The sequence below is a fragment of the Mustela nigripes genome, chromosome 2 (assembly GCF_022355385.1).
Source record: "Mustela nigripes isolate SB6536 chromosome 2, MUSNIG.SB6536, whole genome shotgun sequence".
Lineage (NCBI taxonomy): Eukaryota > Metazoa > Chordata > Mammalia > Carnivora > Mustelidae > Mustela > Mustela nigripes.
This window is the reverse complement of record NC_081558.1, coordinates 109,477,192-109,502,036: the sequence shown is the minus strand read 5'-3', so window position 1 is coordinate 109,502,036 and position 24,845 is coordinate 109,477,192. Positions and strand designations below refer to the sequence as shown.

The following is a 24,845-nucleotide window of genomic DNA, read 5'->3' as shown; positions in this document are numbered from 1 at the left end:
TAGCCATGAGAGCCGTGGTGCTAAGTAAGGGTCTGCAGTGTGTTGTGACTTCAGCTCTGGGGGTGTCCCGGGCATGAGGACCTGCCCATAGGGAGCTCTTTGTCCAGTAGCAGTGGGAGGACATATTCCCATGTAGACTGAGACTGGACCTTGTAGGGACAGAGGACAAGAGTGTGCCTGAGGTGCTCAGAAGAAGGGTTGGAGTCTGTGAGCAGGGAAGGCAGGTCGGCCCCAGTGTCACAGGTCTCTGATGATAAAGGATCTGCAGAGTGAGTCACTTGGGCTTCCTCCTAAAGTTTTTATAGGAGCTGCTAAACCAATTTTTGGTGGGGTGGCAGAGAGAAAGCAGGGGTGCTTTCTTGAATTCGGGAAGCATTTGCTGTGATGCCACTGTGGCTGAAGGGGGCAGAGCCGACCTCCCACTGAGGATGAGGAGCAGTGAGCTGGAAGGCAAGGTCAGGGGGTGGGCTCCGAGGAAGGAGGAGCTCTGTAGATGAGGGTGTAGGCCAGACTCACTTATCTCAGTGTGTATGTGGTGTGGAAGGGTCCCGTACCTCTTCCCTCTCTCTTGATCTTAACAGAACTGAAGGATCCAGAATCAGTAAATCAGTAGCTTGGTGTGTGGAGCTTGAAAGAGCTAGGGAATTCCCAGGACTTTGGTCTCCGTCTAATGATTGGACGCTGATGAAGAGGAGGAACTGGAAGCCCTTCGAAAAAGTTCCATTTCATCTCTATCTTCTTTTCTCCTCCTTTAGCAGGAAATAGATTCCACTGTGTATCATTAACCTATCGGGTACTTAATCTTCCACTCCTTCCAGCTGGGAGAAGTGCTGAGGGAATGGACGAGTGTGTTCTGGCATTCCATTGACGGCCCAGGAATGCTGACTTCCGGGAAATGTGCGTTGGCGGCTGGTATGGAAGCTGGAGACCAGGGGTGGACGGCATGGTTTTAGCCCCAGCCAAGACTTGTTTAATAATTTGCTTGCCCGTGCCTTGCTGTTAGGTTCCATGTGTTTTCAGCTCTCTAACCAGGCAGTTCACACAGGTAGATGGAGCCTATGTCAACCGACTGCTCGGTACATTTTTGCCAGATGCACGAGTGAAGGGCATCCCTCTGCCTTCATGTGCTCATCCTACATGTAAGTTACTCCTTCCCTCTTCTGTAGGATAAGACCATTAAGAATGAGTGAGAGAATGCCTGGAAAGCCCCTTTAAATTCCTAGGCTGGAGAGTTCTGAAGAATTCATGGAAAAATCTTATGGGAATATCTGGGTAGCTGAGAGCCAGGCACTACGCTTGCTCATGTGTAGTACGTTTATGAACATGGGCCAGGACAGGCCCTGCACGGGTATATTGAAGGTGCTAAATTCATTACCAGCCTTGGTGCAGATTCATGAGGTCTAAGGAAAGGGCCACGAGTGTGCACACATGTGTGTACGAGGTGTATCATGGGACAGTGGATCCGTGGATGTGATGTGGGGAGAGCAAGCCTCAGGCTGTGTTCTTGTGGTAGAACCCTAGACTCTTGGGTGTTGTTCTTGAATAGGATACCAGAGTGATAATCCCTAAATCATGGAGTTGCCCGGTGGAAGGGGGAATCCGGCTGGTCTAGTAGCTGAGCTGGATGTCACGTCTTCGTTTCCTGACAAGATCACAGTTCAGTCCTCCCCTCTTCTGTGACTCTTTTCCTTCCCAAACAGAGGAAATTTGGCATCACTCTTGTCGAGTTTAGGGGGAAAGGTTTTGATGGATATGTAGGGAAAATAAGCAGATGGACACAGAGCTACAGAAGGCAGACTGCCCCGTGCTGTGTTCGGAGAGTCGTGTCAGGCAGAGCTGCCATCTCTCTGGAGAAGCCTGGCCGTGTGGGGAGGGACTCCGGTGGATGGAGGCTGACATGTGAGATGCAGGGCATGAGGCAGAACTCCCGACTCTAAGCTCATGGCAGCAGGGTGCAGACCCGTGGGTTTTGGTAGGTTGTGCTGTTTGCTCTTTTCCTACTTCCCCAAGCAAGGACCCCTTGGTGTGTGAACTCCTGGGAGCTGGATGTGGCCCCAGTGGCCTGGGCTTGAAAAACCTCTAGATGCTGTGGTGGTGGTCAGGACAGTGTCGGACACTATGGGAAGGAGTCACTAAGCATGGACACGGCAGTGGCGTGAAATTTCAGAAGTCCATGAGCATGTTGCTGTGAGCTCTGAGGAGCGTTTGCAGAAGGTCACTGGGCCATCCCTTTAGCCCTGTTGGCAGAGACCCTTCTTTATCTACTCCTTTTGGTGGTACAGAGAGGAAAGACTTGGGTTTTGGAGACGCAGAGACCTGATTTGGAATCTGTACTCTGTTCCTTTACAACTCTGTGACCTTGGGCAAGTTGTTCCTTCTTCCTGAGCTCCACAATTTTCATTTGCATCACAGGGGGAAAGATTCTTTCCCTGTAGGGTGTGGCAGGGATTGGAGAGAATGTCTGCCAGGGGTCCAGACTAGCCTGTGGGGGGCCCCAGTGAGTGAGTCACGAACACGAATGTTCCATCTACAGTGGGTAGCTCTCCTGTCCAACCGTAAGCCCCTCCATTGGCTGACTTCATGCCCTTGCTCATGGAATTTCTACTTTCTAGAAAGCCACCTTTCCTTCACATGTTCTTATTTCCGTTTGTTCAGATCCAGCCTCTGTGTGGTTTCTAGGACGCCCTCCCCGGCATTCCAGTGAGCAGCAGCCTGCTTCTGTCCTCTTGTGATGTGGCTCATGTCTCCTCCAGTGCTGTGTGCTGGGAGTTCCGTTTATGCCCATCTCACCCGTCAGCTCCCTCAGGTCATGGCTTCGGTGTGACTCGTCTCTGCCCTTCTGCACCGAGCCTGGCACATAGTGGTAGGTGCCTGGTGAATGGCTCTTAGGTGACTGAGACAAAGAAGTGGTTGGGCTGATGGCTGACATGCCCCTGGCTTTTGAAGGGGATAGGAGAAGGAAAAAATGGTTTAGGAATGGAGCATTAGGCCTGCGGGTTCCTATTTCCTCATTTAGGGTGCAGGTTGGGATTGCCCCGAGCCACAGTTCCTTGAGACTTACCACCTCAGGCCTAAATCTGCCTCCTTTAATTACCTCCTTTCCAGGGGACAGGAGTCCTTGTTGTCTGCCCAGAAGCAGCTAATTATAGCTCCAACCTCCAGGCCCTAGCGCTGCTGCTAGGCCACAGGACTGTGTGCCTGAGCTGTCTGTTGACTCCGGGATTTCCTCAGGGATTCTTTGTATTTTCAGATTTTCAATAGGGGCTGCTTTTTATTTTGAAGCCAGCAAAGGGTATTATCTGTTCAGAATTTTCTAGCAGGATGTTCAGGGCCACTTAAGGATCTTGAGGAGAATGGGAAGAGGGGCAGAGGGGCTTTAAAAGGAGGCCTCGTGGTGTACTTAGCGATGTCCACAAGAGTGCCACTTTATAATGGTTTTCCCAAGAACATTGCCTTGCATTTGGCTTTTGTGACCTCAGGGTCATTCTATTTGTATGCATTTTCCTTTGAAATATTTTTTTAATAAAAATTTTTAATATTGTATAATCATTTAGTTCCATTAAATCTGGCTAACCTACAAAAAAATTTTTTTTAATTAAAATTCAATTAATTACCATACAATGTTGTATTAGTTTCAGAGGTAGAGTTCAGTGAATTCATCATTCGCATATAACAGTGCTCATCACGTCACCCTCCTTAATGTCCATCACCCAGTTACCCTATCCCCCTCCCTTCTCCTCTCTAGCAGCCTTCAGTTTGATTCCCGAGATTAAGAGTCTCTTATTGTTTGTCTCCTGATTTTGTCTTGTTTTATTTTTTTCCTCCTTTCCCCTGTGATCATTTTTTTGTTTCTTAAATTCCACATATGAGTGAAAGCATATGATAGTTGTCTTTCTCTGGTTGACTTATTTCAATTTGTGCATCCATGTCATTGCTAATGGTAAGATCTCATTTTTTTGGATGGCTGTAATATTTTTCCCCCTTTTTTTTTTGAGAGAAAGTGTGTATGAGATGGAGGGGGTCATGGACAAAGGGAGAAGGGAGAGAGACTTTTAAGTAGGCTTCACGCTCAGTGTGGCGTGGAGCCTGATGCACAGCTTAATCTCATGACTCTGAGATCATGACCTGAGCTGAAATCAAGAGTTGGATGCTTAACCAACTGAGCCACCCAGGTACCCCCTAATTTTTTTTTTTAAATTTTAAAAGATTTCAAATAAATGTTCATAGTAAAAATAAAGTGAAATAATGCAGAATAAGAATTTTTTGTCCTATTTCTCACCACCCTGGTGTCATTCCCCACATATAGCCATTTTTGCTTTTAATTCTTCTCATGCTTGTGGCATATCTATAGAAAATGGGCCTATGTCTTTAGTTTTTGAGTTACTAGTTTTACATAGGTCTGCTGACTTTTATGATAGGCAGGGATGAGCTAGTTATCCTCGAGGGGTACATCACATCCCCCTCCTCATTTGTTGACAGTGACGTCACATGATTATTCTCTTTGTTCATTTACTTTATAAGGTTTTATAATGTGCATAAATCTCCATTTTTGTGGTATCAACTTTGGACAGTATCTCTTTACCCACCATTTTGTAAGATGAAGATGCTGGGGCTTCTCTCCACCTTTCCTGTCTCACTTCTACTCATAATGTGTCACTTATGTTTTACATGACATTTGCCTCTCCAGTGTTTATATAATTGATCATGTAAAATGCACTTGTGCCTGGTTTTGTAACCATAACTGAGTCTTCTGTGCTGTGTCTGTGGGTTGATTTCAAAAGCTGAAAGCAATCAACAACATATACATTATGATTTCTAGGTAAATATTGCTCAACCTGGGGCTAAGTCGTGCTGTGGTTTCATTTCCTTTTCTAGGGTTCTGAGGTCACCACCTTCAAGCCACTCACAGGGGACGGAACTTTCCCTTAGCATCACAATCTAGCACATTCTCTTATTCCTCCTCTAGTTGTTTAAAATAGTCCCAGGGTTTTGTTTATTTGTACAGTGAGCTTCTTGCCTTTTCTTCTAATTTAATAGTCTTGGAGTACGAGGTTGTATTTTTTGGTTAGAAGAAGAAAATTAAGTGCTTTCTGCCATATCTCATGTATCTTCTGCCTTCTAATTGTTCTCTTGCCTGTTTGGAACACCTTCTGTGTTTCTTTTTGAAGTTCATTAACCTTTTATATTGGGCTGGTTTTTCTAAATTTGGTTATGATTTCTCATGCAGTCTTTTGTTTTCTTGTGGAGTTTCTGATTGCCTTCTATTTAAATCTCCAGCCTTTATCATAGTTTCAAGTATTTCCAGGCTCTCATGGAGGAGTCCTGAGTCATGCTAGTAGCCGTTAGTCATCATCATTATTATTCCAAAGCAGATATATTATTAAAATATTATCTACCAATATTTTCTTATACATATTCTTACAAGGCAGTTTTGTTTGCTCTTTTTTTCCCCATTGAATATTCATTAACATTTCCAGATTATTTTATAATTCTTTGTTTTTAATGGCCACTCATAGCCCATTGATTAGGTGTGTTATTTTTAAATTTAGCCATTTACATATTTTTAGATATGGATTGTTACCAATTTCTGCTCTTCTAAATAACACTGCTATGAACATTTTAATGCGTTGGACTTTTTTCATTAATTTCTTTTACGAGTGCTTAGTAGGGAAAGGAAACTGGGAAATCTGACATTATCTTTATGGACATAGTCCCACGATTATACTCATGTTGGAGTCTACTGGGGGTCACTTGACATTTTGTTTTAAGAACCATTTTTGGGGGGGAACAGCAGGAAGTGGGAGAGAAGTACCACGTTTGAATCAACATGCTGAGTTTTTTTGGTAGCTTAAGAAGATCTAGTGTGTCTAACTTCAAGTTTGGTACTGCCTAGAAATCCACTGAATTAAATAACTTTCTTTAAAAGAGGCATCTGGGTTAAGCTGGGGCTGTGTGACTTATGCCCATGATTTTTTTTTTTTTTTTTTTGGTCAAGTTTTATTCAGCATGGTCCCCTCCAACTGAATCACCTGCCTCCCTTATTCACTGGAATTGTCTTTCAGTGGCTGTTGAAAAATCAGAATCATTCTCAAAAATCAAAGAGGTATTCCCATTGACAGTATCCTTCAGGATCTATAGCTACTTCCATACCTAGTTTCTAAAGAAGGGACTTGAGCAGTGGCAGGATTACTAGAGTAAAGGGACCACTGTGAGAAAATCCACAGTCACAAGAAGCCTAAATTGTGATCTGTTGAAGAGACTGCCTTATTTTACTGTCACCCCACGGCTTTGCGTTACTGAATAGCTTCATCAGTTTGGCAACATTTAGTTTATGGTATTTACAAAGTCTGTTTGCGTAATAACATATAAGTAAGACCCTTGCCTTTAGAAAGCTTTGCAATTCATTGACGAACACCAATCAGGTATTAAAGGATACATTCCAAGATGTGTTCAATTCTGAGCTTAATGAATCAGAGTCTGATTGTTTTGGATAGTGGGTGATGATATTGTTCTGAGAGTGACAGTGAGACACATAGATCTGGAATATCACAGCCTGGAGAAGGCCTGGTTCAACAGTCCGCATTTAATATGAGAAAAGGGACCCAGAGGGGAGGACTCACTTAAGGTCGTCTAAGTAGTTAGTGGCAGAACCTAGTTTTGTCTCCATACTTTCTCACTTCTAGTCTCTTGGTTTTTCTTATACCATCTCTTCCAATTTAAAACATTTGCAGTTTTGTTTCTAGGTATATGAACTGTACTTCATTGGGCTGGAAATTTAGAGAAATTCTCCATCGTGTGGAGAGGTACAGAATATTTAATAATGGAGAGAATATATTTGTCTGGAATGGATTGCCTGGAATGGAATCAGGAAGAATCTAAACTCTGAGACATTAGGAATTATTCCTGAGATGAGGGACAGTGGTAGGCCGGGCAGGGCCCTTTGTTAGGATATAAGTGGAGCCATGTTCTTGTTTCTAATCATTGGGGGGATTTGGGGGTTGGTTCTTGGTTAAGGTACTTCCATTCTCTAGAACACAGATTCTACATCTGTAGAATAACGGAGTTGGAGTTGGTGAGCTTGGCTTCGTAGACCCCACAGCTCTGAGTTCTGAATCCACAATTCTGGGTTATGTCCCATGTCCAAGATGACTTGAAAAAAATAAGCAAGTTCTTGCTGAATCATTACCAGCGTCACCTGCTTTGGTCTGGCTGGGAAGTAGGTCAGAGCTTGGCAGACATGAAAATGTGGTTTGCTCCAGCTGTGAGTTCTGTGTGGGTCCCCTCTGTAGACACCTGCCTTCGAAAGGGTGTGGGAGGGGGCTGACACGGTGAGGTGGGGAAGGGCCATTTGTGGCCTGGTGCTGCAGTAATGGATAGGAGAAGATGCTGTGTGAGGGGAGGTAGGGGGTGAAGGAGGCACGGCTGGTGACGGGTACAGAAAGATAGAAGCAGACATGTGTTGACTGCTTGTCACGTGTGGAGGTCTGGTGAATATCCTTTTCTTAAGCTACCATATAACCTGTATTTAAACTACCCAAATACCCGGGAAATAGATGTCATTATTTGGATGTTATGGAAGAAGAGACGGAGGCTTGGAGAGATTGAGTTATTTGTCCATGGTTAGGTCGCTGGTGGCTGGTAGTTCAGGGAGTTACTCTTGGGTCTGGCTTCAAATTCCCTTTTCTTTTCATGGTCCAAGTGTGCCCTGATGAAGGGGACAGGCGACAGGCAGAGTCCAAGGTCTCTTCCTGCTTGCAGTCTAGGAAGCCACACAGACCACAAACAAGTAAAGAAATCCCTGCTGTCAGAGAGTGGGAGGGGCTACAGGGGAGAACAAAGCAGCATTAGAGGACAGTGGGTGACAAAGGGGCATTCTGGTCCTGCACATCCTGGCACAAGAAGACTGTGCATTACTGAGCTGGGCTGGCCCAGGGAGACCCAACAGCTCTGGACTGACACGCTGAGGTGAGACTTTATCCCTGGCCGTGCTGTGAACTAACTGCGTTTCTGGGAGAAGTCACCTCGCCATCACTAATATCGAGGAGACCCTGTCCTTCCTGTCACACTCGTGATGAGGGAAGGGAAAGTGAATCAATGGGATATGCACCCACTTTTTCAAACCTCAAGAGATTATAAAATTACAAGGACCGTTTTTAACGGTTTTGGGTAACTTTGAAATGGATGGCTTCTTATGTGTACCTTGAGGGAGCATGTTCCTTTTGGTCACTTCTTTGGTCCAAGAAGGAGGACCCCAGGCCAGTCTCAGGCAAGTTTGGGTTGGGTTTGTTAGCAACGAGGCCGTTGGAAATGGGCAGTGGAGAGCTGGCCTCAAGGTTGTGCCATTGGAGGAGAGGGCAGGGATGGGAGGACGGCAGCCGGGGCTGGGGAGGCAGACTGGGTGTCTGCGGGAGACGGGAGTCGGATGGGGTCCAGACTGGCACATAGTAGGGCAGTCAGGCCCATGGACAGCAAGAGCTTATGGAAAGCCTACTGCATGCCGGGCCATGGCTGAGGAGGGGAGGCTTAGGAGACATTGTGAATCACGTCACAGTTTGCTCTAAGCTTGCCCTGTGCTGAGTATTGTGGTTGCCGAGGAGTCACGCGCTTCTGGCCCTGAAGGAACATCCTACTTTGTAATTAATATCTGTCCTGTGCCATGAAGGAGGCAAATCAGCATTTAGTTTAGTGGGTAAGTTATTCATGTAAGTCGCATGATATTTAAAGGTGTAGAATACCCGGTACTCAAGGGCCACTGGGTCTACCCGGGGATCCTTTGTGTTCCCGGATTGTGGAGAGGTTCTGGGGTCTTAAGGAGGTATTGGGAAAACTGGGGAACACCTGGTGGCTTTGAAGCAGTAGCTCCCTAACAGCTGGCAAAGAAATACTCCAGTATTTTAGCAGTGTGTGTGACCATATGTCTGTGTACTGGCAAGGACCCGCCTTGCATTGGTGTGCAATACCTTTCCTGCCCTCGGTGTGTAATCATTCATGTGCACACAGAGGAGAGAATGACTGGAAGGGCTTCCTGGGGGCGGTGGTGCAGAGTTGGCTTTTGTGAGATGAATAGGGGTATGGTAAAGAATGTTCTAGGATAACGGGAGAATGTGGGCAAGAGTGCCAGGGTGTGAAACAACCTAGAACTTGGCTGGTTGAGGGATGGGGGCATGAGGGTCCTGGTAATTAGGAGGCTCTGTGTGAGCACAGTGGCACCTGTGCTGTAGGAGGGAGGAAGAGCAGCATTTCCATGTTACCCTTCTTACAAGGGGAGGGGAAAGGTTTGGACCAGGAAGAAGCAGACAAATTGTATCTTTATTTTTATTTTAAATCCTAGCTGCCATGCGCCGGGTGTAGGTCAGTTTGCTAGCACTGTGTCCCATCTCCCAGCAGCCCCAGGAGGGAGGATTTTCATCATTCCCTCAGTTTACAGGTGAAATCAGAACTCAGTGCGTAACCTGTGCTGTGTCACACGGTGGCATGCGCAGGCCTTAGAACTTGGATTTGGTTGATTGCAAAGCCTGGATACCCCCCTCCGACACCATGTCGCCTCTGTGTCCTGTGAATTTGTAGTGATGTCTATGAAGATCGGGTACTGGTATCTTCTGCAAAATGAGGACCAGAGTCCTTGTTCCTAAGCATTGGCAAGGCTCAGGGAAGAGGGAGCCTCGGCTCAGGGTGCCTTCCAGTTTCCTTGGCGAGACCACTGGTGGTGAGAGGGCTGCTTCAATCCATCTCCTGCTGTTCCTGAGCCTTTGACTTGACCTTCACTCTCATGAGACCACTTTCTGATGGTGACAGACAGAAAGTGATGATCATATGGACGCTGCGTATTTCTGGTCTTGCGACAGGTCTTTCTCAGAATAAGTCAATAACGTGGTGCCTGGTTAGGATTTGACCTCTGCTCTAACTTTAGGTCAGGTGATGACACACGTCTGTGGGTTCAGGCTCAGGAGGGTGACACAAAAGGGTTCTGTGTGTGATCGGCTGGAAACTGGTTGTGATGGATGTTTTGCCAGCAGGATTTTACTGTCCGTGGAGAATGTGTGGCTGAGAAATACCAAGTGGAATAATAATTTATCTTTGGCTAATAGAACTGAGTTTGGGTTCAATGACATTTGCCACAGAGTTTATCTGTTTTTTAACTTTTCCCTTTAACTCTGCAACCTCTGTATCAATAGTTTTATCTAGCTGGGTGAGTTGTGGGTACTTTTAAATTTGGCTTTAAAAAATGGGATCACATGAAGAGAAACGTGAAAGATGTGGGTTCGGACCAAGAGGGTTAAAGGCTCTGCTTTGCTACTCACATACTGTATCCCCATGGCCCCGTACCCTCCATCCTCTACCGCATCTCAGGCCTCCATACGTTCTTCTTCTTGTATCTTTCCTGCTCATTTAGGGTGCTGCTGGATAGTCAGGTGAGTGACCTCATCTCTGGGGTCTGTGAGGGACCCTCACTTTGGTCAGTTAACTGCAGAATTTTGAAGGAAGTTTTAAATCAGATTTGTTGATGGTGACCTTGACCGGCAAAAGAAACAAATTGATGGTCTTCATTCTTGTCCTCCACTTGTCAGCTGTACACCTAAGAAGTCTTTCTTTCAGCGTTATACCTTTTCTAATCCCCCCCAGTATTTCTGTATTTCATACTCAAAGCAGGATGAAACCAAATAGTTATTGCCATGGACAGGTAGCTCTTAGAAGTTGGGTGGGGCAGAGAATATTTTCACTGTGAAATTCTAAGTGATGTTTGTATAGGACATGTTTTGTGTGCCATTGGTAGAAAGGTAACAGCCTTTAACCACCCCATCTCCCAGGCTCGGTCACACCCTGAGCAGCATTTGTAGGTCTCCATTTGGGAGGTAAGCTCTATCCAGTTCTGTAGACCTCAAGAGTGTGATGACTCTGGGAAAACCTTGTTGTTTTTCCTCTGGCAAGTGGCCACACCTTGTGCGGTTTTTGCAGGGAGAAGGGAAGAAGAGTGATGCTGGCGATGAAAATACTAGTGTTAATGCAGCCAAGCCCTGTTTATGAATGTGTGCACGTGGACCTGATGGTGGCTTATCATGTTTTAAGCTCATATGGTGTATTATGTTTATGATGAAGAGAGACTTCTGGGTGATACCCGACTTCTGTATAATATCTTAGTGTCTTCACTAGTTTTAGTTGCGTAGTGAGTCTATGAGGTATGCTGAGTTGAGGTTATATTTTTAGGGTGGGGGAAGTGGAGGCTCAGAGAGGTAAGTGGCCAGCTTGAGATACATGTGAGTGGTAGGTCTTCTCAGTGTTTCACAGAGTTGTTTTGCTCTAAGAAAATTAGACTGACAACGTTTGTGATTTTTGAAGGAAGAGAAGAAGTTTCGAAGGAGTGGATATTATGCTGCTTATGTTAATATTAAGCTATACCAAGGCTCTAATCATAATATGACCCAAGACTGGGAATTTAAAGTACCACTGATAGAGGGAGAAGAAGCCATGAGAGTTCAGAGATTTTATCAGTGGATGACAGTCTATCCATCTATCCATCCATCCATCCATCCATCCACGCATTCATCCTTCCGTCCATCTCCTATCCATTCAACTCATCATTTTTTTTTTTTTTTTACAAAAAATGTACAGTGTGCCAGCTTCCATGCTGGGCCCTGATTCATCAAAGGTAAATCAGAATGACGTGTGGCCATTGAGGGTTTAAAGTGTGGCCAGTTTAAATTGAGAGATGCTGTCAGTGTGAAGTATTCATCAGATTTCAAAGGCTTTATAGAAAAGAAAATGTCAAATATCTTGTTGATACATTTTGTATTCCTTACTTATGAAGTGGTAGTATGTTGGTTGTATGGGGTTAAATTAAATGTACTATTAAAATTAATTTTTCCGGCTTTTTTCTTGATTTCTAGAAACGTGGCTCAGGCTAGCAAATGACAAGTTACCTTTATGGCTTGTGTTACATTTCTGTTGGGTGGCACTGCCTTGGAAGCTTGTTGTCTAGTAGGGGAAGTAAGGTACACACCCACGTGTCCTTCTCTGATAACATGCCATTCCCCCTCTTTTCTTCTCTGCCTTACCTTACCTTCTTCGGGCCTCTTAGCGCATTTCAGTCTGACTGAAGCTGTTCTTACCCATGTCTGCGGGGGTCATAATCATTTCTTTGTAGCCCTGCTCTGATCTGGCCCGATGGTATTGTGCCTGTTGACCACTCTTGTGGCCTTCAGTCTTCCTCTGCCCCTCTGGCCCGTCCTCATGGATGCTTCCCTGACCCTTGTTCCCCTCACAGCTCATAGGTGTGGGGGCATTGTAGAGTGTTGTCTTCAGCTCCCATCACTGTCTTTGTGCTCATGACTCCTGGGGGCTTACATTCAGTTTATACCTCCTGAGTCGGCCCCCTCTCTGGAAGTGCCTTTTGTATACTCCTGTTGGAAATGTTAAAGTTACCTCACTCAACCGTCTTAGCATTGTCCCCTTAACCAATGATATCCTGCTCTGTCTTCATTCACCCAAGCCTGGAAACTAGGGCTCGTTCTGGATGTCAGCACCCTTCCCGTCACTTTTTTCTTCTTGTCATCCTCAGATCTTATCAGAGTCACGTGTGCTAAACTCCTACCCACCCTTCCTCCATCTTCACTGTCCACCTCAGTCCCCACCCTCAGCATCTCTCATCTGCAGTGGCTGAATCATTCTTCCCTTCCCCCATCCCATTCTCTGTTCTTCCAGAACGACTTTACAAAAATGCGAACCCACGCATGCCATTTCTCTGTTCCTAAAATCCTTGGTTGATTTCTTCATTCAGGATAAAATCCACAATCCTGTGCCTAAAGAAGAAGACTCTTGGTCATTTGGCCCCTGCTTCTTCCCATCATCATCTCACTAACCTCTGAGACAGATCCTGCATTCCAGGAATATCCACGAGATTCTCTGTAGCCTCCATGACTTCACACACACTGTTCCCTGGGGAAGACCTCGCTCCTTGCCCCACGTGATCACGGTACCTCCCATATACCTTTCAAGATTTCACCCTGACATCTCTATTTGGAATAAACTTCTGATCCCCGGTAACTCCCCCATTTTCAGCTATTTATTGGAGTTTGTTTTGTGTCTTTGGGAACAAAACTCATTTCTTTTAGTTCTGAATCTTCAAGTTCAAAACAGGGATGCAGGAGATATTTGTTGAATGAGTCAGTGCCAAATAATAAGGGTGGAGGTAGAAGCTTTTATAGAAGTTGTGATTCTAGCTGGGTCAGGATGGGAGCAGGGAAGGCCCCAGGAGAGGTGGCATTGGAGCTCTGCCTTCAAGTACGGTGGCATGGGGTTGGGAAGATGCAGGGGAAGCCCTAGCGGTCATTCTCTATGTGTGGTGTTCTATAGGGCCCAGGAATCTAGAATAGGCCCCTCCCCTGCTCAGTACTGTCGTTACTAGAGTAAAATAAGGAGGCCAGTCTCAGGAGTCCATCTGGGCTGGTGTCTGTCTTTGGTACTCGACTTGGTTATATAACTCGGCAAAGCCGCCTTCCCCCAGTCTGCAGCAGGCATGGCAGACAGGCACCCCATCCTTGATCGTGAACTGCCCTGGGGGAAAGGAATGCAGAATGATGGCTTGCATTTTCATCTTGACTTCTCCTTTGGAGCTGTCTTTCTGGATAGTAGAGAGGTGACCTCAGCAGCCAGAGACAGGAAAGAGCAAAATGAGTCATCTCAGGCCCTAATGAGGTACATGAGGGACCCCTGCTGGGAGGGTCAGGTGAGGTTGCGCTGTGCCCAGGGTGGGTTTTGCCTCGGGCCTCTAGGCTGCACTGGAGCAGTGCTGAGCTAATTTTACCCACAGGAGCTGACTTTGCTGAAGGGCAGGGCTTATGACATTGACCTGAGCGTTCTGCGATGCCCAGAGAGCTCCCAGGGTACAGCCCTGTTACGTACAGGCCGATTTTCTTCCTCGAGATGCATACGTTTTTCCATTCAGCGTGCCTATCAGCAAGCAGAGTGCACGGAGCTCCAGGCTTGGTGGAAGGCGGTGGGGCTGGTTTTGGATCCGGCCTCCACTCCTTGCTTACCAGCCATCCTACCTTGGACAAGTTATATAATCTCTCTGAGTCTCAGTTTCCTCGTTTGCAAAGTAGGACTTCTCGCAGTGTCCTCCACTGGCTCTTAGGATCACACATCGGGTGACACTTGGCCGGCGTCCCCATGTGCCAGCCACTGTTGCTGCTGCTTTGCTCATAGTGACTCATCTAATCCTCTAAGCAGACCGGTAGGGAAGGCACTCATGCTATCTCTATTTTGCAAATGAGGAAGCAAGGACAGGAGCAGACATTTCTGGAGGCCCACTCTGTGGAGCTGCACAGAGCAGATGGGCTCGGTCTGCAGCCGGCATGCCTTTGAGGTACTCAAGTATTCAGCGGCAATTCTGGAAAACAAAGAGGTCAAGCCAAGAATTCTCGGGAAAGAGTCAGCACTTCTGCTGTGAACACTCTTTGTTTTACATGACTTAGAGTTTAAGTTGGCCGTAAACTAGTTTGTGTGGTTCTGATTAGCTTATGCCCTCTATTTCTGTTCCCTAAGTCTGTTAGGCTAATTGTGGTAAAGTGAGCTCTTTTTCTTCCCTCCACAGAGGCCAGGGAGAAGGTCCCAGGTACAGGCAGACTTAAGGCATACTTCAGCAGTTGAAGAAGTCGAGGTATGGATCATCAGTGAGCTGATCTACTGTATCCACCCCCCACCCGGCCCCAGGCCTTCTGTATCTTCAGGCTTAGAGGGCAGGACAGAGGTTCCACATCATTTGAGTGGAACGGAGTTCATTTGGGGAAGAGATGCTCACAAAATTGTTAGAAAGGCTGGAACAGTGGCTGCAGTCCAGGGATGAGGAAGCCACTGCTGGGGCCTCCACACTTATCTCAGTAGCTTCCCTGCTGGTTATTGGATACTGGATTGCCACATGGAGTGGCCTTGGACTCACGATGGTGCTTGCCTATAGAAGGAGGCAGGAAGCTTTAGCCTCACTCCCACCTTGTAGGTCTCACACAAGTACATTCGATGGCTGGATGCTGGTTCACTAGCTTCCAGGCAGTGTGGGAAATGTAGTTTCTAGCAGTCTGCTTCTGCAGTATGAGAAGGTGCTTTAGGGGTGGGAAGGAGTTTTGGTGAGTCCATCAAGAATATGCACCCACCACTACACACTCCTTTAGAAGTGCCTGTGCAGTATTATCCCCAGACACTTAATATGTACAGTTATAATACCGCAATATATTAGGTCTGATGTTCTACTCAGTATTTATTTACATGAAATATATAACATTAATACACTTGTTATCCCCAAAATGCAGGCCATTTGCCCAGTTTCAGTTTCTGAGTTGTGTTCTCCTTAGCTTTTTTTTAAAATTCCAGCATAGTTAACATGCAGTGTTAACATTAATTTCAGGCGTACTGTAGAGTGATTCAGTAGCTTATTGCGTCACTCAGTGCTCATCATAATGGGTTTTCCTTAGTTTTAATCAAAGTGGTTGGTTTGTAATTTTCCTGTTCAATTCAGTTCCTCTTGGGAATCATGCCCCGGACAGTTGTCTTGTTTACATGATTTGTTCCCAGCTGTTTATTAGACACTTACTATGAGACTGACACTATGTTGGATTTGGCACTGTGGGCGGAGAATTTATGGATTCTTCCATTGGGGACCCTCCCCGGGAAGAGAATGACTAAGTCAGGTACATGATAAGCTTACAGGAAGGTTATGATTGACATGCTGGACTGTAGGCTGAGCAAATTGAAAGAGAAATGGCCCCGACTGCCCTGAGAAGCAAGGCAGGTTTCATGGAGGGTAACCGTGGCTGGGTGGTTCTCGGGTGGGGGCAATAACATCTGTCCAAGGGACCTGTGCAGATGTGGGGAGTGGTTTTTGTTGTCTCAGGGCTGGAGGCCAGAGCATGATTGTCACTCAGTAGACAGGGCCGGAGATGCTAGGTGTCCTGTAAGGCATGAGGCACTATATAGATAGCTGCCTTTCTTCAAAGAGCAGTCATATTCCTGTTGGGAATGATCAGCAGGCCTGGAAGGATAGCTAGGATATGTCTACTTGATCTTGGGCTGGGGAGGGTAGTAGTTCAAGCAAAGGGAACAATGCAAGCTAAGAGTTTAAGTCCGAGTAAAGCAAAGAATGTGTGCTGAGTGGCAGTGGGAGGGAGTTAGTTCTGGGTGAGAATAGAAGGTTGAGTCCCAGTTACCGAGAAATTTGAGATATCACATAGAGCACTTGGACTTAGCCTCTTGCCATTGGGAAGCCACTTGAGATACTAGTGCAAAGTCCGTGGAGCAGAAACCTAGCCTTGTCTTACCACTGTGTCTCAAGTAGACATCAGTGATGCCTTCTGAATGAATGAATGCCCCTGGCACGTTGTTAACAGGAGTTGGACTCGTTGGTACCTGAATTTTTGCCAGGTACCGGAGTCTGTGGTCCTGGAAGAGCCCAGCAGGCAGCATTCGGACTTCAGGAGAGTACAGGGTGGCCTGCTCCATGCATCCTGTCTCCACATGAGACGAGAGGGTGGGCCTCAGGCAGTAGTCACATTGCCTCCACTGCAGAGAGAAGCTGATGTCTTAAGCAGCTTGAAGGAGACAAGGCTTCATCCGCTGCCCTCCTTTGTGGACCCTGCAGGCTGCGAGGCATGTGCAGTGCAGACTGAGTCCGCATTAATGCTCCTGTCTCTCAAGGTAATGAAACATTGCCAGTCCCACTAGCAGTTTGCTGACAAGCTTCCTGCACCATGACCATGACAGCAGCTGCTCTTTGGGGAGTGGCTTGCTGGTCCAGGTGGGGATGCTGTCATGTGCTGTGCCCTGGGCCACCCTATAGAGTTCTGGGGGGCCCTTGGACACTCTGGTCAGTTCTCCTTCCTCCTTTCAGGATGGGCTTTGGGGCGTGGGAGGGAAGGCTTGGAAGGGGACTGCCCAGACGTGTGTGAGATGCTACCTTGTTAACATCTCTCCAGCGTTTCATTCTGAACCCTTCAGGAGGACAGAAACGGGGTGTGGATGTGTGGGGTGGCCCCGGGGTTCTCATTTTATGGTTCAGGAAAAGGAAGTGATTTGCCCAGGGTCCCACAGTGAGCTAATGGCAGGCCAGCCCAGCACCCCCATAGTGGGATTTTGATTGTCCTTGGCTGCTGGGGGAGAGTGGGTAATGACACAGGCTCTGAACTTGGCCCATGGGCTCAGCTACTTAACTCCCGTATGGACCCCCAGCTTCCTCATTTGCTAAAAGGGTGTCGTGGTCCTATCTGACATTAAGCATTTAAGAAAATGGGGTGTTCGATTTATTAACTACAAAGAAATACGGAAGTATTTCTTCTTCTTTTGATGTGGGTGTTAATGGACTGGAAATGGGTGGGACTGTCTGTAGAGAAAGGATGGGGGGTGAAAACTTGGGGATCCGCTTCCTCATTGCACAGAAAAAAGATTTTGCAATCAAATTTGGAGGCAAAGCACTAGTGGGGAGATATGGGCAAATCTCAGGGTTGGAGGAAGTGGGGGTACATTCTTCCCTGGAGTGGGGGATTCATGTAGCAAATATAATGGGAGATGTGGCTAGAGAGATGGGTTGGGCCCATCCTGGAGATCCTGAATGCTGGCCTGAGGGCTCTGGGATATTATTTCTTGTGCAGTTCATATTACTGGTTGGGGTCCGCTGGGAATGCCAGGGTGACCTGGGGCTTAAGCTGGCAGCACCTTCAGGATGGCCAGGGAGCCTACGGCGAAACTCAGGCAACAGACAGGGGATCGTGCAGTTGGAGCAGGGGCCTTCAGATGGGGCGATTCCCAAGTTTGGGGCACGTTTATTTCTTAGAGTGGTTCCACTTTCTCCTTGAGGTTATAATCAAAATGATGATATAGGTATAGAGCTGAGAAGTTTTCAAGTTTCATACCCATTAACTCCTTGGTTCTACCTAAATTAGGGGGAGATAGAAAGGAAGATTGTTCTCACTCCTCTTTTATAGATAAGGAAATGGAGACTCAGACAGATGGGATTTTTGAAGCCACTTGGCTGGTTCGTATGGAAGGCAGAAGTGGGGATGCCCGGTCTAACACTTCCTCCTGTGCCAATGACCTGGGTCAGTGGTTTTCTTAACCTTGCTTTCTCCACCCTTGACTGTCTTGGTTGACTTTCTTGGAAGCCTAAAATGGCCTTGGGTTTCAGAGGTTCCCGAAACAAGCTGTAAGATTTTTCACAGATGAGCTGCGGGGAATTGGGAACACAAATGTTTTCCTTCCTCAAGCTCTTTATTGCTGTCATATTGTTTTTTCAGGTTGGAAATGCGCCTGAGAGCACTGAGCCCCAGTCACATCTTGAGCCTCTTCTTTGCTTTGGACACAGTGCTACCTCTTTCCATCTGTGAATTTACATCCATTTATAGATGAGGAGATCATAATGCAGTATTTATCGTCACACTTTACTAAGCAACTTACACACATTAGGTAGTTCTCCTAAGAGCCCTATTTGGTAGATAACACTGTTACTTCCCATTTTTCAGATGAGAAAAATGAGGCTTAGTGAGATATGAGTAACTTGCTTAGTGAGAACACAGGTCCTAAATAGACGAAGCTCCAAGTTTCCTAATTGGAGAACTCTTTCCTCCCTGCTATCCCATATATTAGCTGTCTCCCTGGTAAAAACACAGAGCTGCTTAATTAAGGAGGTACAGCTCACCTTGGAGGTTACACCATGAGAGTTGGGAGGTACTGTGAAGAGCTCAGAAAGCTGCTGGTTTTCAAGCTGTGCTTTCCTGAGTAACACAGCATTACAGAACTCCAGGAGTGGGGTTGGGATAGGGGTACTGGGTGGTGGAGGCGGCAAGTGGGGGAGAAGAGCTGGGGAAGGGGAGCTCTGGAACCCAGTCGGAGCAGCTCTGGTGTTATCTCCTTTACAAGTAAGCATCTGCAGAGCATTTTGTTTAAAGGAAGGTCTCTGCTGCTGCGGAGGAAAAAAAAAAGTTTGAAAACCACTGTGCTAGCCCAGTGTGTCTGTTCACTAAAGCTGAGAGACAGAGTGGCTTAGCACCGATCACATTTGTGAGGGGTCCTGTTTTTTTTTTTTTTTTTTTTTCCCTTTTTCAAGGAACCGTGCCTTCTGTCTACCTCCTCCTGAGGCCTTTGGGCACCTGGCTGCAGGTTCAGGGTCACGTAGCCTTAGAGTAGCTGTGGAAACTTCAGGCCACCCCCTGAACACCATCCTTGCCCTGTCTCCTTCACCTCGGCTGTGTCTCCTCTTCAGACCTTGGGAACCTCACTGAGATTAGTTTCATTTCTGTGAGGGATAGAGTGGAGACGACAGCCAGTATTGTGTTACTCCACTGGCCCAACCTTCAAAGACATTGTTTAACTGAAAACTTGGGACAATCGAGTGTTCATTGTATGCACAGTGCTGAGCACACGGGCCAGGCTCCTGACTCCGAGGGCCTTCTGGGGAGACAGAAGAAAATCAGGAATATGGCCAACTCTTTTTGTAGAGAGTTATGCTTGTGGTATATAGGATGGTTATCTGTGATAGTTATGTAAGGATGATTTCATCTCGTAGAAATGGGATAGGCAGAGTCGATAGGCAGAGTCTGGACAATAGGAAAGAAAGTTAGAAATTGGAGAGTGCATTCTAGAATTGCAAGGGATTGAGTTTGCATCGGGAGTTAGTTATTCCTGGGCTCTTCCACTTACTGTCTCTGGGACTTGCACAGTTTACTTTTCCTTTAAGCCTTTATTTCCTCATCTGTATGATGGGTAAGATTGCCTATGTCACAGGGTGTCTGATGGGGTCAAATGGGATAATATATGCAGCCTGGTTAGTATAATGCCCAGCACAGAGTAAACATTCTTTAAATTATGGTTGTTTTTGTGATTATTACTGTTATTTTCCAGTGAAGAGTGAAGGAGACCATTTTTAAAAAACCTGATCAGAGCGTTGCATCTCAAAAAACAGCACTCTGCTTTCAGAAATAGAATCCATCCAATCACCTTAAGCCACACTAAGTATTCGCTTCAGTTTGCCTGGCTGACTTACCTCTTTTTGTCTCCACTTGTGTGCCCACTAGTGGCCCACACACGTAGCTGGTCACTGGACACGGCTCTTTCTTGCCTGGGCTCAAATCCTTCCATTTGTCTGGAAATGTCCTTTGTCACTGCACCTGTCCTACCCTCATTTAATCCCTGGCCTGGAAGTCTGTGCCTCCCACAGAGGATTCCCTGCTGAAGTCTGAACTAAAGGAGTTGGCCACCTCTTGTCCCATGTTGCATTCATGTCTGCATCTCAGAGCTCTTTGCTGTATCTTCCCTTGGGATTCGGGCACATGCTTTTAATAGGTGATCACACATCGCTGTGATAAATTAATTTAGTGCCTTTCTCCAATGTTAGGCACAAGGAAGCAGATGATAAAATGCAAACCAGAAAACAATCATCACTGAGCTGTGTGCTCATCAGCCTTGGAAATGGATTTCTGGGGAAGCTCTGGCCCCTCCTTAAATGACATTGATGACTTGGATCTTTGCAGAAATTGAAGAGAATCCTGATGACTAGCATGTTGGGAGAGGCCTGAAGGAAGCCAGTCCAGTGAACTCATACTCTCAGAGATTCTTGAGTACCCTCTGCTCCCCCCGGGTGATCTGCAGCCCACCTCTGGTATGCAATTGGACCTCTCTGTGGCCTGGGACTCCTGAATTCCAGGTTGAGCCTCTGAGAAGAGAGCTGAGCTGGGAGGTTAAATGGGTTGCTGATTTCTGTCTTTTTAGTATGTGCAACTTGAAATATCCTGTGCCCTTGATTAATTCATGCTTGGGAGCTTCCTTAGTGCTCTCTGGTAAATAGCTCGTTACTGTACACTTATTTCCCCACGGGCTTATTGCAGAGAGACTGGAGCCTGTGTTTCTAACAACTTCTCCAAGGAGAACATCACAGGTCACGTTTCCGGAACTGAGGCTCTCAGGGGGTCTTCCGTACCTCCCTCTCAGTATTACCTCGCTTTGGGCTGGCATTTGCTTGTAGCTGAAAAGGGAGCGCTGAAAATCTAGACGCTGAGCCTCAGCTGCCAGGGAGAAGCACAGAGAAGGCAGAACCCTGTAGGACGTCAAATCATTTTCCTTTCATTCCCAGAGCCTTCAGGATTCTTTGTCTTGAGAATGACCTCACTGCTTTTTTGTATTTGTAATGGAATGCGCAGTCATTTACAAGTAATCACACAATAATCCCTTACACTTTTGGACTGCCTTCCCGTTTTCCAGAGGGTTTTAACTCTCATTATCTCATTTGATCCTCAGAACTGCTCTGAGAGGAGGCAGAAGGGCCATTTTAATTTCTAATTTTCAGGTGTAGAAACTGAGGTTTAGAAAAGTTAAACAGGTGCCCGGAGGTCACACAGTCTTCCTGGCGGAATTGGACCTGGAATCTCAACTAGTCTAACTTCTAAAGCAGTCTTCCTTTCGTGATCTACTGTGGGTGTGACCTTGGGAATATACTTGGGCTCACTGAGCCTCCTCTTTGCTGTCACGATATTGGGTATACTACTCCCGGTGGAGTTGCGAGTAGGATTCAGTGAGACTGTCTGGGAAGGCCTTTATAAACTGATAAAGTACGCTGCCAATGTGAGGCATTGCTGCTGCTTGTACATTGAATTCAAGTAGTGCCATTGGAACTGGCAGAATGGAATATTCTCTCCCCCGCATGGTAAAGACAGAAAGGTCTGCAGTGGTGTTGGATGGGCAAGTTGGCCCCACTGTCCTGCCTGCAGGCTGCTTTGTTACTCTGAGAGTGCTTGAGCAGGCCAGGCCCTCTTTTCCTGAAGAACTTGCTCTTAATGTTCTTTGGAACAGCCTTGTCTCCTGGAGACAGTTTTAGGGAAGCAGGAATGGGGATCTGGGAATGGGATCTGCATCCCTGAGCTTTTTTCAGGAAGGGTGGGAATGTGCCCTCGGGGAGGGGGTAGAGGTGGGCGGATGAACAGGTCTCCAAGGTCCCTCTCCTCATTTCTCAGCAACTGGGAATTACTAGGGCAGGTGTCATGAGTCCCTAAGGCTGGCCGTCCACATGCAGTATTGGGGGTGAGAAGGGTTGCTTAGCAGCAGTGCTTCTTGGGAAAACCCAGAAAGGTTGGCTTTCAAGTTGACAACAGATGCTTTGAGAGTTAGCGGCGCAATGGCGCTGGGAGATGGCCAGAGTGCCTGAGGGTCGAGATCGTGGGTAGCTTCATTTCGGTATCTAGATTCACCTACCAAAATTCCAAGGCAGTGGAACAGACACAGGTTGTTCGAATGGTTGTAAGGGGCTGGAGGATGAAGAATAGGAGGTTGAAAGGCAGGAGCCAGATTTTGTTACCATATAAGGAAGAACTTTCTATTGGGAAGATGGAATTTACAGCTGCAGGAGGTAAATGATCAGTCCCTCACTGGAGACCTCAGGGTGACCATGGGGGGATTTAGGACCGGGGCGGGGAGGGCTGTCGGGCTTAGTGGTAGGGTCTTCTCTCCTTTTAAGCTCCCAGAACCTGTGGCTCTCAGTGGTCAAGGGGACCAGAGGTACACATACATCAGGGAATGTGGGTCCTCTTTGTGGGTATGGAAACTTATCTCCAAATGCAATTTTGCAAAATGAAAGGGAGACATAAGGTCTTTCTTGGTTTTCATTCCTGTCCCTGTAGTCTGCTTACTCCTTGGTTTTCACAGTTTCCAGGTCGTCCATGGGCAACTGTTCTCCATGGAATGTCGTTTCCCTCTCCTGGTATCTTCCTGTTTGTGTATTGGAAGGGACTCTGAGCTCCTGACAGGAGGACAGTCTTTCTACAGAACCACCAGGTCACATGGCTCCACATGCAGTCTTCTCAGTTACAAAGGAAGACCATCCCTTTAGCCTCTGCGGAGCTGCCTCTGGGACCTCTTGGGGGTACTGCACTGGCAGGAGTTCTCTACTGAGTTCTGGTTCTGGCATGTGGTGACCCTGTTTCCCTACCTTATATTTGTGTGTGTTTCTTAAACACACAATGAGCAAGAAATGCTTGCTGCTTTGTGGATATTTAGGGCATATTTGCAAAAATATAAAGTAAATAATCAGGATAACTGTGTCATGACTATTGGGAAAGACCAAGTAGAAGCTGCTTTTAGAGCACGTTGCTGGAAAGTTTCAGGTGATCCACCTGCTTTGTAGATGATAGAATATAAGCTACAAGAGGAGAACTGAGTTTTCCACAATCTCGAGTGCCCGACCTGGGCTTAGGGCTTGGGTGCCCTGGTTCCCTGAGTGGTGCTGTTTACTGCTGGAAGGTTCTCTGGGGATGAGAACTAGCAGCCTCATGGTGCAGACCAGGAGGTGGGCAAGGATTCTGAAAAACAGCTCACATGACCTAGAGAAAGCCTTTGCCAATAGTAGAGCAAGATCACTGTAAAATAATTGAACTGCTGGGAAGCCGAGGTGTAGATTCCCTTCTCCAGGCATACGCCTCCTCCCCTGCTCTGCCGTTTTCCCCAGCATCCCATCTCTTTCCTTTCTCTTCTGTTAGTTCCGGCTGAAGTCATTTTAGACCAGATCTGTTCCTAACTGACTTTCTGGTCCAATTTAGTTACCAAACACTTCTTGGGACCTTTTTTAAAAATAAACAAACAAATAAATAAATAAATATTTTATTCATTTATTTAACAGAGAAAGACACAACGAGAGAGGGAACATAAGCAGAGGGAGTGGGAGAGGGAGAAGCTAGGCAGGGACCCTGATGCAGGGCTCGATCCCAGGACCCTGGGATCATGACCTGAGCCAAAGGCAGATGCTTAATGACTGAGACACCCAGGCGCCCCCTTCTCAGGACCTTCTGATCAACAATTTAAATTAGGCATTTAACCCTCTTCCCTCTCCCCCACTCCCACAACAATGTTCTCCTGAAAGTCTGGTTTTATTCTGGGTTTTCCTGCCTGGTGTCTGTCCTATGAATAACTCATGCAAAAACTAAGTTCCCAGGAGGATTCTTGGCCCAAGGGAGTCAGGGAATTGGGGTCAAGGGTGGGGATTGTTTTTGGCCTCATCGGCATCAGAAGAACTGTGGACTGGCTTCTTGGTGACCTCTTCAGGTACACCCCCCCCCCACTCCAGATGCCAACCCCCTTTCCTCTGAATTAATAGATTGACTCCATAAATGTCATTGTATTCTGGACGGCCCTATTCCTCAGGTGAACGTAAAGCCTTTCAACCCCGTCATTTCCTTGTTTGGGCTACGGAGCCCTTTTTCGTGGAACAGGACAGCCTGTGGAGAAGTTGAGACTCTACTTCTTTTGGGGTTAATCATTTACTCCGAGTAAGGAATTGTGTCATAAGTGGGGGCATGTTCTTCAAGTGCCAGGGGAGAGAAGGGTGATTTTTCTGACATCCTCTGGCCTGCTTCTCCATATATGGAAATGTTTACCCACCACACTGATCTATTGGAAGAGAAGGAGGTGACTCAGGGTTTAGGAGAAGCAGGATTTGAATTCTTGTTTCCAGAAACAAAGTCGCCCCCGTCCACCACCCCCCACCCACCTCCGTCCCCTCCATTCCTTTGCCCCTTGTTCTGGAAGCTGAGGAGAGAATGTGTCAGTGCTGTTCCCCTCGGGCCTTGGGACCACCTCTTTGCAGTGAGACTCAGGGTGTGTGAGAGGGAGTGAGGGCCGGCGGAGGGCCCGCTGCCTGTGGGGCCTGACTCGCGTGAGTACATCATTATTGATAGAGCGAATGGCAATTCTGCTCGCAGACCTGGGGCTCGCAGACCTGGCGCTGGCAGCCCTGAAGGCTTGCAAGGCCATGAAACATGTTGCTGGGAGCGCTGGCCACTTTAATTTGGGGTGTGGACAGCTGCTTTCCCAGGGGAACACTTCTC

At 46.9% G+C, this 24,845-nt stretch overlaps 1 protein-coding gene across 10 annotated transcripts in view; it reads left to right on the top strand.

Moving 5' to 3' along the window:
- The window catches only part of LPP (LIM domain containing preferred translocation partner in lipoma), a 662,033-nt gene that overhangs the window by 26,797 nt on the left and 610,391 nt on the right, over nt 1–24,845 (top strand). The window contains exon 2 of one of the 10 annotated variants that reach the window (XM_059391297.1): nt 20,508–20,635. The exons of 8 other annotated variants lie outside the window; for them this stretch is intronic. The gene's annotated coding sequence lies outside the window, so the exon portion shown is untranslated. Of the gene's footprint in view, nt 1–14,586; nt 14,657–20,507; nt 20,636–24,845 lie in introns of those variants that run through there. One more of the 10 variants, XM_059391296.1, reaches the window with a different exon arrangement.